This window comes from Camellia sinensis, chromosome 3 (assembly GCF_055761805.1).
Source record: "Camellia sinensis isolate YWXY chromosome 3, ASM5576180v1, whole genome shotgun sequence".
NCBI lineage: Eukaryota > Viridiplantae > Streptophyta > Magnoliopsida > Ericales > Theaceae > Camellia > Camellia sinensis.
Genome location: NC_138963.1, coordinates 20848351 through 20862044, shown reverse-complemented (window position 1 = coordinate 20862044; position 13694 = coordinate 20848351). Strand labels below are relative to the sequence as shown.

Here is a 13694-nt window from a genome sequence, read left to right as displayed (position 1 = left end):
CTAGTTACGAGTTCTCTCTCCCTCTACACACCTTCTCTCTTAGGATTGATCTACTTAGAGTAAGTTTCTACCTTAGATCCTTTATTAAAAAGATAGAGTGGGTCGAGAGCTTTCATTTAATCTGAATTGTTGGTAGTTCGGAGCACTTTGGAGTTTGGGTCTTCATCTCCATCTTCTCTTTTGGGGCTATTTCTTCGAGGTAGGGATTTCCTACTCCATTTTATAGGTTTTGTTATAAGTTTTGGCATTTTGATATGTTGGGGATACTTTGGTGATTTTGGGAAAAACCTAGTTGTATTAATAAATTAATTTGTATAATTAATTCATGGAATTGGGAAAATATGGTTAAACTCATGGAATTGGGGAATTCATTGATTAAATGGCGTAGTTGGTTAATTTAAATCACTCGTGTATTGAATTGTTGGTATATTTATTTCCAAGTCTAGAAATAATTGTTTTGGGCTATCGGTGGAGGATAGTCGTGCTTGTTGTAGACACTGCATGTGGATTAGGGATAACTGAAACTAATCATTGATTAAGTCATCAATTTTGACTGCTGAATTAATACAGACATTATGTGTATTGATTGTGTGTTGTATATGTTATGTGTTTGCATACATTGTTTTGTGTGGGAGGAGATAGGGGATGTACTCCATGGTTTAGGGGAAGATAGGGGATGGACCTCTAAACCGGATCATGTTTGGGAGGAGATAGGGGATGGATTCCATTAGCATCACTTTTATGTGTGCTTATATATATAGAAGTGTTTTATTGATACAGCACTAAAATGTGTATCAATCTGGAAGTACGAAGTGTTTGATTTGAGCTTGAGTCTCATTTGTTTGTTGATATTCGAAGGACGTGAATATGATATATGTAATTCACTGTTGTAAGTTTGGCCAGGTTCTGAGCCATGTTGATAAAATTGGAAAGTAAAACGTGTGTTAGACAATAGTGTCATGAGACTGTAAAATGAAGTAATTGATTATCTTGGTTAACCATCTGTTAAATGCTATTGCTTTATTCATTGCTTATATGTGGTTTAGTATATTTCTACTGGGCTGTGGCTCACCCTTTAAGGGAACATCATTTTCAGGTTCAGGTGATAAGTTACCTCCAAGGACTTAGCTTGGAAGGACTTGGATTTTGAAGACTGTTTTTAGTTATTTGTTTTTCGTTGTTAGTACATGTAAACACTCAAGCCTAGGGCTTTATTTATATTTGAGTTAGAACTCATACTTTGTGTCCAAGTGTTGGCTTGGAAAGATGTAAGCCGGTAGGGCATTTACTTTGATGTTACATGTAATGCTTTTGTTTAATAAGACTCTGATGGATATTATAATGAATTATTAAAGTGTTTTCTTTAAATAATGCATGTCAATGATATATATAATGGGTATAGTTTTGAGGGCGTGACACTCATCACTTCCATGTCTAACATTTCTCCATAAAATTAAGGTTCCCTCAAAGTCAGTGCCCCAAAGATTTTTACTTGATGAAAAGAACTTTCCATAATTTCCGAACTCTACTCAAATTTTATTTTCAAAAAATTTACAAAGAATTTCATATCTTATTCGAACAAATCAATCATACAGCTACCTTATAGTCAAATGTCTTCCAAGAAAATTGAAAATTTATTTCAAAGTGAAAGACTCAGTCATTACCTCCTTATCTAACACTTTTCCATAAAATTAAATTCCCTCTAAAGTCAAAAACCTAAAGATTTCTATCTAATAAAAAACTTTTCATAATTTCAAAAATTCCACTCGGGTTTTCTTTCAAAATTCTTTCCCCTCAAGGAGTTTTTGATTTTATTCCAAGTATCTAATCAAACAAATTGTCTCCTTAGTCAAATATCTTTTAGAGGATTTGGAATTTTATTCAAAATTGAAGATTTGGTCACCACTTCCTAATTTACCATTTTTCATAAAGTTGAAATTCCCCCTAAAGTCAATGACTTAAAGATTGTTATTCAATCAAACACCTTCCATAACCTCCAAGGCTCTACTTACGTTGGAAAGTTTCTTTATTTTAGAAGTTATTCTTTAATCACATGTTTTCTTGGGGATTTAAATTTTAAAAAGGCAATTTTAAAAAGGCAACTCCGCCGATCCCAAGCCCGGGTTAAGGAGGAGGATTGTGTGTTAGATAGCCGACAGCCAACACGTAAAAAAAGCTACTCGGATCCCTTATGACAATGAATCCTACTTTGAATCATTTAAATGCTAGGTCATTTCCCTCAAGTTACACGTTGCGCGTGCCTCACGGTGTTTCAAAAAGTGAGCAAGGGGGGCTGTATCGACGCCTGGGTGGGGTGAAAAATAGGCAAAGGTTTCCACGTTTTGTTGAACGAGTGTGGGTAAAGAAGCTAGTCCAAGACTATAGGTTTTGGGTAGCCACTTGGAATATAGGGACCTTAACTAGTAAGACGATGGAGTTGGTAGATGTTATGATTAGGAGGAAAGTTAGTATAGCTTGCGTACAAGAAACTAAGTGGACGGGTGAGAAAGCTAGGGAAATTGAGGATATCGGTTTTAAACTGTATTATAGTGGTAAGGATAGACACAGGAATGGGGTAGAATTCTTAATTGCCAAGGGTCATGTGGAGAATGTAGTGGTGGTCATTAGGAAAGGGGATAGGATTAAGTTAGTTAAACTAGTTATTGGAGGGAATATAGTGAACGTTATTAGTACATATGCCCCTAAGTAGGATTAGATGATCAGACTAAGAGAGATTTTTTGGAACAAATGGATGAGATCTTACAGGAGATACCCGTAGGAGAGAACCTGGTTATAGGTAGCGATTTTAATGGCCATGTAGGCATAGATAAACTAGGTTATGAAAGGGTGCATGGTGGATATGGTTTTGGTGACAGAAATGAGGCTGGAAAGAGTATCTTAGATTTTGCGTTGGCTTCTGACCTGGTGGTGGCTAATATTATGTATAAAAAGAGGGAGGAGCATTTGATAACCTTTAAGAGTGGGTTAGTTAAGAGCCAAATAGATTACTTCTTAATGAGAAAAGTGGACTGCCTAAAATGCAATGATTGTAAGGTGATTTCTGGAGAAAGCCTGACCTCTCAACATAGGATCTTGGTACTAGATTTATGTTTTAAAGGGCAATACCAAGCTGGGAATGATGGTGGGTGTCGTAGGACGAGATGGTGGGACCTAAAAAGGGGTAAATTAGAAATATTTAATAATAGAATGCATAAGGAAGGTACTAGGGACTTGGAAGATGATGCTAACACTGTGTGAAACTCGATGGTCAATTGTATGAGGAGAATCTCAAGGGAAGTGCTTGGAGAGTCGAAAGGAATGAGACCCAGCTCTAGAGAAACTTGGTGGTGGAGGGAAAATGTTCAAGCGGTAGTTAAGGCAAAAAAAAAAAGAGTGCTTTAAAAAGTGGCAAAATCATAGAACTGAGGAAAACCTTAAGAGCTACAAATTGGCTAATAAGGAGGTCAAGAAAGTAGTGAGAAAGGCTAAGTTGAAAGCTTATGATGACCTATACACTAGACTAGATAGTAAGGAGGGAGAGAAGAGGGTATACAAACTTGCTCAGATACGAGAAAGGAAAACAAGAGATTTTAATCAAGTTAAGTGCATCAAGAGTGAGGATTCTAAGGTATTGGTAAGAGATGAAGAGATTAAGGAAAGATGGAAGAACTATTTTGAGAAACTATTAAATGAGGAACATGGAGGTACGGCAATAGGGGAAGAAATAGCCAGTAATACGATAAACCAAGACTATTGGTTCTATCACAGGATTAGGAACTTTGAAGTGGAGATTGCACTTAAGTAGATAAAATCAAATAGGGCTTTAGGACCAGATGATATCCCTATTGAAGCTTAGAAGTGTTTGGGAAAAAAGGGGGTTGCTTGGTTGACTAGGTTATTTAGCAAAATTTTGTTGACTAGGAACATGCCAGATGAGTGAAGGAAGAGTATTTTAGTGCCAATCTATAAGAATAAAGTAGATTTCCAGAATTGCAAGAACTATGGAGGAATCAAGCTAATGTGTCATATAATGAAAGTGTGGGAGAGGGTGATAGAACGGCGATTGCGAGATATGACAGAGGTGTCAGAGAATCAATTTAGGTTTATGCCTGGCAGGTCAACAATGGAAGCGATCTATCTTTTGAGGAGAGTAATAGAAAAGTATAGAGAAAAGAAAAGAGACATTTATATGGTGTTTATCGACCTTGAGAAAGCATATGATAGAGTGCCCCATGATATAATATGGTGGGTGTCAGCAAAGAAAGGGGTGACAAAAGGTTACATTAATGTGATTATGGACATGTATGAAGGAGTGGTGACCACTATTAGATCGCCTGCTGGAGTGACAAATAAATTTCCGATCACTATAGGGTTACACCAAGGATCTACCTTAAGTCCTTATCTTTTTGATTTAGCTATGGATGAGTTGATAAGAAATATCCAGGATGATGTGCCATGGTGTATGCTTTTTGCAGACGATATAGTGCTAGTGGATGAGACTAGAAAAGGAATTAATACAGAGTTGGAGATTTGGAGAAAAGCTCTTGAATCTAAAGGATTCCGGATAAGCAGAACTAAGATCGAGTACATGAAGTATAAATTTAGTAACAGTAACAATGAAAGCAGAGGAGAAGTGAAAATTGAGAACCAAGAACTGCCTATCACAATAGCGGGGGAGATTGATGCAGATGTGGCCCATAGGATTAAGGCGGGCTGGTGTAAGGGGAGAAGTGCGTCTGGGGTACTGTGCGATAAACGAATACCCACTAGGCTTAAAGGTAAGTTCTATAGAACGGCTATTAGACTAGCGATGTTATATGGGACGGAGTGTTGGGCAACAAAGAAACAACATGTAGATAAGATGAGTGTGGCTGAGATGAGAATGCTAAGGTGGATGTATGACAAGACTAGACAAGACAGAATTCGGAATAAGTGTATTCGGGAATGGGTAGGAGTAGCACCGATAGAAGATAAGTTGAGAGAGAATCGATTGAGAAGGTTTGGTCATATTCAACGGAGACCAATAGAGGCAGTAGTGAAGATATACGATACTATAATGGTAGATGAAAGTATTAGGGGACGGGGTAGGCCTAGATTAACGTTGATTAGCGTTGTAAATAGAGATATGGATCTACTTAATTTGACTAACGAAATATCCTTTGATAGGGCCGCGTTGAGAAGAAGGATTCATGTAGCCAATCCCATTTGATGGGACTTAAAGATTGGTTTGGTTTGATTATCACTGTCACGCCCCACTTTTTATTACTCGGAGTCATTACCAAATTCTTTAACTTAATCCAATTTCAGAGATAACATGCGGAAATAAACTCATACATTCAATCCGTAGAAATGATTAACAATACTCTCATTCGTATGCAAAGTAAACATTACATGAACTAACTTAATAAATTGCCCTTGGGCTTACATCATTAAAAGTACAAGAAGAAGGGTGTAACCCTTTACAACAATGGCATTCTGCCAACATAACTAAGGCCCCGTGGCCAACATATAAGAAGATCCAAATCTTGTAGCACACCCTACTAAACACCTGAAAAAGATTCAACAACGTGGGATGAACATATAGTCCAGTAGGGAACTCAACATGCTCCTTAACAATAACAACATTACAGATAGCTATGATCATGAACACCCATTCTCATACTAGAATAATAATGTGACAGTTTATACAAAATATATATATATAAATATATATATATATATATATGAACTTTTCTTGAAAACAATCATGTAATTCACCGCTATAAGCGATTTATCCTCCCTTTTTCCTTTCATTAACCCCCGTTCCCAATCTTTTATAACATTAACAACTACTTAGAAACATAGATTCACTAAGCCCATTACTCTTCCATTTGCCACACATACAACAGATGTGCCTTTTCAAAACATATTTGGCATTTCAATGCAATTCCAATTATATCATAATTATCCATGCACACCTCTATAAAAAGGGTATCAACTCAACTACATACATAAAATCAATCAATGAGTCAACTCGTCCCTCCACCACTGTAACAAATACAATCCACAATGTTTCCAGATACACTGAAACAATAACAAAACAACACTGCACTACTAGCTATATGCGTAGTAAGCCAAAGATACACTTCTCACCACAATCTACCAGTTTACCAGGCGCTAGCTGGAAGGGTATGGTACCTTAGATTATCAGCGCGTCAGTTCTCCAGGCGCTAGCTGGAAGGGTATGATACCTTTGATTATAAGCACTGAAAACATAAGTGTGTGGAGTCCATCCCCTATCTTCTCACACACACTGGAGTACAACCCCTCTCTTCTCCCAAACCAGTATACAAATATAATGTAATTTAGCATTTCATTACATATAATGTTCAATCAACAATGGTGTATTACATACCCAGCAATTCAACACAACCACGTCATCCTCCGCCGATGACCAAGGATAAAACCTCTAGATGCAAATATTTAGTACACCTATTAAAGACTCAATTACCATGAGACCACAAACCCGACAACAACATTAACATGGTAGTTCAAGATACAATTCCACACATGTGTGTGTTCAACACTCATGAAACGATAATCCAATTTTCATACGTATTTCAAAACACTTTTCCCATTTCACAAAATGAATTCCACTTCCTTTGTTTTCACAAAATCATTCCCATGGACAAAAGCCATAACTCATTTAAATTCACTACATTCTTTTCAAAGCCATTTCGAACTAATTATGCAAATTAAGTCATAAACAATAAATTAGGGTTTTTCCTTCCTCTTTCTCAACATTGACCAAAAAGGCCCAATTTACATCAACAAACAACAATAACCACAATTAAGACCCAAAATACCTAAGTATTTGCCCCAAAGATCAAAACCCCTCAATTAATTTATTAAATCAAATAAAAGAAATTAGGGTTTCCTCTCCTTTCAATAACCACATGCTAATTAACACTCCAAATAGCCCAAAACAACTCTCAATGATAACATAACCATTTCAAATACCCAACCCTAGGTTCCTTCCCATGATTTCAAAAAAATCCAACATGGATATGATTTTTATGCAATACAAAGTTACCACATGTCTATCTATAGACGAAGTATTGAAGAGAAACAAGGAGAATCCCTACCTCGAATAGAGAAGACGGAGATGAAGACCAAAAACCCATGTGCTCCAAATCCCAAATTTCTTGGATCACAACGAAGCCCTCGACGATCAACACATTTCTTACAAAGGCCCAAGGTGAGGAAAGCACTCTAGCTAGATCAATCCTAAGAGAGAAGTTAGGTTTTAGAGTGAGGTGCCCTCCAATGGAAGTTTTGAAAAAAAAAAGAGAGAGAAAGGAAATCAAAAAAATGATCAAAAAGTGATTTCACGGACTGATATAATAACAGGTCCGCTCGAGCGTACAACACTCCGCTCGAGCGTCAGACACAGGTTCACGCTCGAGCGTCCAAATTTCCGCTCGAGCGCCGAATGTACTCTCCCAGAATTTTCTGCAGACGACCAAAATGCTGAGAGAAGGAAATTCACGCTCGAGCGTCCAAACTGCCGCTCAAGCGGAAAGGCAGCAACAAAAGCCCGCTCGAGCGTCAAACCGCCGCTCGAGCGGAGAGACCAAAACCTGGGCAAAAAATTTCAAAGCTTTAAAACACCACCAACTAAATCCCAACTTGCCCATCACAACCCAAAACTCTAAAACAAAGAGTAAGGAATAGAAATGAGAATAAGACAACTGCGAATCTACGGAACCGAGTCCGGATTATAGATATACAACAACAGGGAATACCGGGATCGCTATAATCACTAAGGTAAAAACCCAAATTCGAACTCAAATTCTTTAAAATAGGGAAACTACCCCCCTAATTTACTACTGATTACTCAAATCATGATCAAAATATGAATCATGGCCTAAATTGAACCCCAAAATCTTTGTAATTGGAACATTGCACCAAATAACTCGAATTGCCACAGAATCAAATCACCGCCATATCAAACTCTCCAGATTTTGGAAATGAAATCACGGTCTTTCTGATTGTTGATCCCTAAAATCAAATCAAATCATTTTCAAAATATTACATAAGCACATAATTTGCATTTATGCCGATTGGGGGTAGGGTTGCCCTGTCCTAATTTAGAAATGAGATCTAGGATTCACTAAATCATTCAAAGAGGAAATAATACAATCCTAGAAAGGACGGTATCCTGCTATAGTTTGGAAGGTGCTAATGCTTACTATATCCAAAAGGTAAGTTTGGTCACAAAAGGTACATCAATTATTATAGTCAATATACCTCTCATTCCACAAGGGAATTATCAAACAGTACTAATAGCATAATCTAATGCTTTCCTTATTGACATAGCATAGCCCGCGAATAGTGTCTGGGATATTATGCAACAAAACTGAGGATAGGTGAATGGGCACAGTCAATTTTGTTTAATAGTTACCATTGGATCTCGAAGTTGTCATCATCACCCATTAGGTGATATTTGCCCAACCAAGGGAATTTTTAGGAATTTTAATAATTCCTACCATAATCATCAATCTAAACAATTGTCTTTCCATTATTTATTGTGTCCCGAAATGTGCCCCAATTTATTTTCACAAGTGCATGATCAAATTTCAACTTGTATTTTTTTTCAAAATCAATTTTCAAAATAAAGTCCTTTTTTTATTTAAATTTTCAAAGTTTTCATTTCTCCTTTTTTTCCAAAAGTTTTGAGGAGTTCGAAATTTATTCCAAGGAATCAATCAAAGAATCATCCTTTAGCCAAATATCTTATAGAGGAACGAAAATTTTATTCAAAATGAGAGACTTGGTCATCACTTCCTTGTCTAACATTTCTCCATAAAATTAAGGATCCCTAAAAGTCAGTGGCCCAAGGATTTTTACTTAATGAAAAGAACTTTCCATAATTACCAAACTCTACTCAAATTTTATTTTCAAAATATTTCCAAGGAATTGAAGATCTTATTCGAAGAAATCAATCAAACTGTTACCTTACAGTCAAAAGACCTTAAAGGAAATTCAAATTTTAATTTCAAAGTGAAGGACTCAGTCATTACCCCCATATCTAACACTTTTTCGTAAAATCAAATTCCTTATAAAGTCAAAAACCTAAAGAATTCGGTCTAATCAAAATCTTTTCGTAATTTAAAAAATTCTACTCGGGTTTTCTTTCAAAATTCTTTCCTCCCAAGGAGCTTTGGATTTTATTCCAAGTATCTAATCAAACAATTGTCTCCTTAGTCAATTATCTTTTGGGAGATTTGGAATTTTATTCAAAATTGAAGATTTGGTCACCACTTCCTTATCTACCATTTTTCATAAAAGTCGAAATTCCCCCTAGAGTCAATGACTTAAAGATTCTTATTCAATCAAACACCTTCCATAACCTCCAAGGCTCCACTTAAGTTGGAAAGTTTCTTTTTTTTAGAAGTTATTCTTTAATCACATGTTTTATTTGGGATTTAAATTTTAAAAAGGCAGAAATTCTTTACTTATTTTTTTATTTTATTTTTATTTTTTGTAAGAACCTAAATTCAAACTCAAATTTTTTAAAATTGGGAAACAACCCCCTAATTTACTACTAATTACTCAAATCATTATCAAAATATGAATCATTACCTAAATTGAACACCCAAATCTTTGTAATTGGATCATTGCCCCAAATAACTTGGATTGCAATAGCATCAAATCACTCCCATATCAGACTCCCTAGATTATGGGAATGAAATCAAAGTCTTTTTGATTGTTGATCTCTGGAATCAAATCAAATCAGTTTCAAAATATCACATAAGCACATAGTTTGCATTCATGCCTATTGGGGGGTAGGGTTGCCCTGTCCTAATTTAGAAATGAGACTTGCGATTCACTAAATCATTCAAAGAGGCAATAATGCGATCCTAGAAAGAAGGGTATCCTGCCCTAGTTTGGAAGGAGCTAATGCTCTCTATATGCAAAAGGTAAGTTTGGTCACAAAAAGGTACATCAGTTATTACTATCAATATACAACCAGGCACGGCCCTGAGGGAAAACCCAAGAGGCCTGTGCCTTGGGCCCCCAGATTTGGGCTGAAAATACGGCCCGAAAATTTGATTTTTTGTTTTAGATATAAAAAAAAAAAATCCAAATGTTATAAACCCAATTGAATAGAGGCCCAATAATGTTCATAATAAAGGCCTATAACAAAATCAGTTGGCTACATTAATCATTATGAACATGGGCCCAACCAAGATATACCCACTTGGAAGAAGAATTCACATGGGTCTTTACAATTTGATTTTGACGAAACACATTCGTCATTTTGAGAAGAACGAAACACAGCAGCACAGCAAGCACCTGATAAGAATGAAATGAAACACATCTCTGTTCTGTCTCCTCCATATTTGACGAAACCGTGAGTCTTCTTGCATTGGGCATCAAAACCGTGAGTCTCTCTCTCTCTCTCTCTATATATATATCACATTTAAATAGAGGAAGTTTTTGCCCTAATTTTTCCCCTAATTTTCCTCTTAATTTCTTGCCCTATAATTTTATTTTTGTTGTGTTCTAATTCATGTTTGGTTGATAAAGATTTTTCTTGCCCTATATCACATTTATTTTTGTTGCCCTAGATTTTTGATGAAAGTCTATAATTTTTGTTGTGTTCTAATTATGAAAATATATTATTGCAGAGATCAGTGATTGTGAATTTGTGTGGATTTGTGATTATATAGAGTAGTCATCATGCCTCGTAGGAAGTATATTTCTGGATGTGAAAAAAGGAAAAAGAAGCAAAAATTAGAAAATTTTATTCAATCTCAATCGGGAGTGCTTGATAAATTTTTTGGTAAAAAGAAACAAATAGAAAGTTCATGTTTGGTTGATGAAGATTTGGTAATTAAAGAACTTAATCAATGTAATGAGAATGATAATGAAGATTTGGGTGTTGAAGAGCCTATTGAATGTTTGAATGAGAATGACAATGAAGATTTGGTGAATGAGAAAGCTACTGAAAGTGAAGATTTTAATGTTAAATATGGACCTTTAAATATTAATGACCCAAGTAATTGGGACAAGATTGATCAGAATTTTCAGAGATTTATTAGTTGAAAGAGGTCCTATAAGAAGTGATGTTGTCAATTTTCCTAGAGATGACAAGGATAGACATTTCTCCTCTACACATTACATTCGAAATTTACCAAATGAAGAGAAGCAAAGATAGGAAATGGTTAGTATATTCAGATGCTTCAAACAAAGTATTTTGCTTTTGTTGTAAGTTATTTAAGGAAGATGGGAACAAGACTCAGTTGGCTACTAATGGATTTAAAGATTGGAAGAATCTAGGTCACAGGCTTAGAAGTCATGAAACTAGCAATGAACACATGACTTGTATGAGCAAATGGATTGAATTGGAAAAAAGATTGCAAAAGAATGAAACAATTGATAAAGGTGTTCAAGAACAAATCAATAGGGAGAGAGAACATTGGAAAAAGGTGTTACTAAGGATAGTTGCTGTTGTGAGAACTCTTGCTAAAAATAATTTAGCGTTTCGTGGAGACAATGAGAAGATTTATCAAGAAAGAAATTGAAACTTTTTGAGTTTAATTGAAATGATTGCTCAATTTGATTCGGTAATGCAAGACCACCTTCATCGCATTGAAAGGAATGAAATTCATTACCATTATCTTGGTCACAAAATCCAAAATGAATTGATACAGATGTTAGCGGGTGAGATCAAAAGTACAATTGTGAAAAGAATCAAAGAAGAAAAATATTTTTCAGTTATTCTTGATTGTGCTCTAGATGTTAGTCATGAAGAACAAATGTCTCTTGTAATAAGATGTGTGGATGTTTCAACGAATCAAGTAAAGGTGGAAGAGTTCTTTTTAGAATTTTTAAAGGTGGATGACACATCGGGATTGGGTCTTTTTAATGTACTTAAAGAGGTATTGTGCACACTCCAACTTGATATTGGTGATATAAGAGGCAAGGATATGATAATGGCTTTAACATGAAAGGGAAACACAAAGGTGTACAGAAAAGGCTACTTGAAATAAATCCTAGAGCATTCTACACACCATGTGGTTGTCATAGTCTTAATCTTGCACTTTGTGATATGGCAAACTCTTGTCCCAAAGCTATCTCTTTTTTTGGAGTGTTACAACGTATATATTTATTGTTTTCATCTTCTACAAAGCGGTGGAAAGTTTTCAAAGATCATGTGGAAGGTCTCACATTGAATCCATTGTCACAAACAAGGTGGGAAAGTCGCGTTGAAAGTGTTAAAGCAATAAGATATCAAGCTCCACAAATAAGAGATGCTTTAAATCATTTGGCAAATCTTGGTGAACCCCACAATACTAAGAGTGAAGCTAAGTCTTTAGCAACATATGACATTGAGAACTTTGAATTTTTGCTTGGCATGATTATTTGGCACAATTTATTGTTTGCAGTTAACTCAGTTAGGAAAATATTTCAAAGGGAAGACATGCATATTGATGTTGCTATAATTCAGTTAAAAGGACTCATTACCTTTCTTGAAAAGTATAGAGAAACTGGATTTTTGGATGCCATGATTGAGGCAAAAGAAGTTGCTACTCTAATGGAAATTGATCCAGTATTTCGTGAAAAGCGTGTCATTCGCAGAAAGAAGCAATTTGATGAGAATGTTAGTGAAGAGGCAACACAGACTGCTGAAGAATCTTTTAGAGTTAATTACTTTATGTATATAATTGATCAAGCTCTTTCTTCACTTAAGAGTAGGTTTGAACAATTTCAAGTATATGGGGAAAATTTTGGATTTTTGTTTGATTTGAAAAAGTTGAGTTCTACCAACAAGGAATGTTTGAATACTTATTGTGTTAATCTTGAAGATTTTCTGAAACACGATGAACTTTCTGATATTGATGGAAGAGATCTATTTTCAAAATTGAATGTCTTGAAAGAAGTTTTACCGGAAGGAATCAAAAGGCCAATTGAAGTATTAAATTATTTGAAAACAATGGATGGTTGTTTCCCAAATGCATGGATTGTGTATAGAATTTTGTTGACTATACCTGTTACAGTGGCCTCTGGAGAAAGAAGTTTTTCAAAGTTGAAGTTAATCAAATCTTACCTTCGGTCAACTATGTCACAAGAAAGATTGAATGGGTTAGCTTTGTTATCCATTGAAAAGGATATGGTGGATAAATTCGATTATGCAAGCTTCATTAGTGATTTTGCAGCTAAAAATGTGAGAAGAGTAATGTTTATGTGATAGTTGGTTCAATTGTAAACTGGATATTGCTAAACTATAAAGCAACAAAACCAGATTTTTAGTTTTTTGAGTATTTGTAATGATTGCTTCCGATCTTAATATATGAAAGTAAATTTTTGTTTATAATTTTAAAGACTATATGTGCAAATAATTTTTTATCCATTTATCCATCAACTTTTTTTTTTCAATGTAAGAAAGGCCCCATTTCTGAAGGTCGCCTTGGGCCCCCTAAATCTCAGGGCCGGCCATGTATACAACTCCTTCCATAAGGGAATGATCAAACAGTACTAGTGGCATAATCTGATACTTGCCTTGTTGACATAACATAACCCACAAATAGTGTCCGAGATATTATGCAACAAACATGAGAATAGGTGAACGGACCCAGTCAATTTTGTTTACACTTACCATCGGATCTCGAAGTCATCATCATCACCCATTAGGTGATAGTTGCCCA

At 35.5% G+C, this 13694-nt stretch overlaps 1 pseudogene; it reads left to right on the top strand.

The window, feature by feature from the left end:
* The first annotated feature begins 11132 nt into the window (after nt 1-11132).
* Nucleotides 11133-13340, top strand: LOC114270390 (uncharacterized; annotated as a pseudogene).
* The last annotated feature ends 354 nt before the right edge of the window (nt 13341-13694 follow it).